This window comes from Coregonus clupeaformis, unplaced genomic scaffold (assembly GCF_020615455.1).
Source record: "Coregonus clupeaformis isolate EN_2021a unplaced genomic scaffold, ASM2061545v1 scaf0019, whole genome shotgun sequence".
Classification (NCBI taxonomy): Eukaryota; Metazoa; Chordata; class Actinopteri; order Salmoniformes; family Salmonidae; genus Coregonus; species Coregonus clupeaformis.
Genome location: NW_025533474.1, coordinates 979,399 through 982,006, shown reverse-complemented (window position 1 = coordinate 982,006; position 2,608 = coordinate 979,399). Strand labels below are relative to the sequence as shown.

Below are 2,608 nucleotides of genomic sequence, written 5' to 3'. Positions count from 1 at the left end.
CAAAAACAGTGTGAATACATTAGTGAATACATAAAATATGTATTCACTAACTGTAAGTCGCTCTGGATAAGAGCGTCTGCTAAATGACTAAAATGTAAATGTAAATGAACACATAAGAGATTGACTGCCGACACAGTTCAGAGGTGCTAAGTACTAAATAAAGGTGAAATAAAAATTAATAAAAAACTGTCGGCAGGCAAACGTTTGACAATCCAACCGGTGTGTCTGAGCTTTTAGAGGAGGGGAGACACCCTTCTGTGCGTCTGTCACAGCTGAAGACTAACACAGAGGAAGAGGGCTGTTGGTCTGAGAGGAGGAGTGAAAAGGAAGGTAGGGGGGGAGATCAGGGCCTAAAGTGCTTAACAGTCCAGAGAGAGGAGTGTGAGAAAGCCATCAAGGAGACCACACCTCTGTTAAAATGAAGAAGCACCAGTAACTACAACCACAATTCCTCTGCTTCCTCCCCTGGCCCCTCTCTACTATCCCCTCATTACCACTGGTGGTCCTGGAGGTAGAGCTCAGTGTTGCCAGATTGGGTAGTTTCACACCTAAAAGAAATGCGATGCAAGAAACATACAAATCCCACCCACCCAGCTCACAGAGAAATCTGTTAAAATGTGGCTACTTTTTAGTGGATTGGGCAGGATTTTGGTTCTGATTGTTACGGTGGCCGGGAAGTGCAAAACAACATTACAAAGAATGAAACACTTTTACAAAGCTCGAGACAAATTTACATTTTGGAAAACAAATTTACATTTTGGAAAACAAATTTACATTTTATAAAACAAATTTACATTTTAGAAAACAAATTTACATTTTAGAAAACAAATTAACAAGACGCAAAACACTTTTACCAGTCCCGAAACAAATGTACAAATGACAGATTCGTCACGGAAAGGGAATGTACCATATACCGGAAGTGACGAGCGTGGTCTTTTCGTGTTGTTGTTGTGGAGGTTATGGCGTCAAAAAAGTTTATGGTGACCGCCCGAACATGGACTGCGGCCGAGGGATGTTTTGCCCGTTTTGTGGCAAACACATGAACAGCTTAACGCGGTTTTGCTTTACGTGTGGTCGGTGTTTGGAGTTTTTAAAGGACGCGGACCATACGGAAACACCAGACATACTGCATCATTGCGTTCAATATTTTAACGAGGGTAACTCGTACGCTGTAATCGTGGACATGATGTCAAGTCTACACGGTGTAAACATCAGCTTGAGGACTCTTAAAAGTAAACTGAACGAAGCCGGGTTGTACCGCAGAAAGGATTATTCCTCGCCAAACGCCGTGAGTAACGCCATCAGATTTGAACTTCGTGGACCTGGACAACTACTCAATGAGACCTAACTATATGTGGCACGCAGATGGTTATGACAAACTTAAGCCATTCGGTTTGGCCATTTCGGGATGCATAGATGGATTTTCACGTAAAGTATTGTGGCTTCAATGTGGACCAACAAATAATAACCCAACAGTGATTGCTCACTAATTCATGTCATGTGTGCGAAACCTCGGTGTCATCCCCATGAGACTGAGGACTGATTGCGGCACTGAGAACGGCATAATGGCTGCAATTCAATGTACCCTACGCCACCATCACAGTGACTACTACTCTGGAGCGTCCAGCCACATGTACGGCTCATCTATAAATAGCCAGCATATTGAGTCCTGGTGGTCTATATTTAGAAAGGGAAGGTGAGTTGTCTTCATAAAGGGTCATTGCATCTTTTGGTCATTCGATTTTCTTCTCAGGAACGATTAATGAAAAACGAGCACAATAATTATCAATACACATTTGTAAAGCAAATCCTGCCCGTCAGGAAAAGTAGCTGTTCCTGAAAAGAAAATCGAATGACCAAAAGATACACAGACCATACATTTCATTATAACTAACCTTTATTATTTATAGTATAACTAAACATTTGTATCCATTTCTATAGGTCTCAGTTCTGGATGGAGTTATTTGCCGACCTTAGAGATGCCGGATACTTCAACGGGAGTCATGAGCATCAATGCCTATTGAGATATTGCTTTGGTGATGTTATTCAGAAGGACTTGGATGAGTGTGTGACTGTGGAACAGCCACAGGATTCGCCCTTCCAGAACAGCAGCATGTCCAGGAGGAGTGCCCAATGAACTCTACTACTTACCACACAGGTGATACATTGGTGATAATAAACAGATAAAAGCATTAATGTAACGTTTTAGCTTAAATGAAAATAAATGCAATTATGTATTCTATTTAACATAGGTTTGGCTCCAGAGACTGCGGATTTCTGTCACAGTCCCCTCAGCCAGAACCCAAAAGCAGACCAGGACAAGGAGAGTTGAACGAAGGTGAGGGTTTATTAGATACGACAAAAGGTGCAGTATAATCCAGGGACAGAGCGGGCGGCGTGGTTGAGTAGTTGGGGGTGCAGTCTGGGTCCAGTGATGGCTCGGCAGCCGCCGACCATCAGGCAGAGGTGGGGTGAAGGTTCCGGACGTGTGACTGCAGGTGGAACAAAAACGGAGGTAAGAACACAAAAACTCAACAAAGTACAAAATAACAAAACTCACGCAAGATACTCTTGAACTGATACACAGTACACCTACTGTTCATGGCTA

At 42.8% G+C, this 2,608-nt stretch overlaps 1 long non-coding RNA gene across 1 annotated transcript; it reads left to right on the top strand.

Moving 5' to 3' along the window:
* The first annotated feature begins 1,141 nt into the window (after window positions 1–1,141).
* LOC121564134 lies at window positions 1,142–2,279 on the top strand. Its single transcript, XR_006000048.2, has 3 exons — window positions 1,142–1,696; window positions 1,942–2,158; window positions 2,253–2,279. It is a non-coding gene; the product is annotated as an uncharacterized LOC121564134 (long non-coding RNA).
* Window positions 2,280–2,608: the final 329 nt, after the last annotated feature.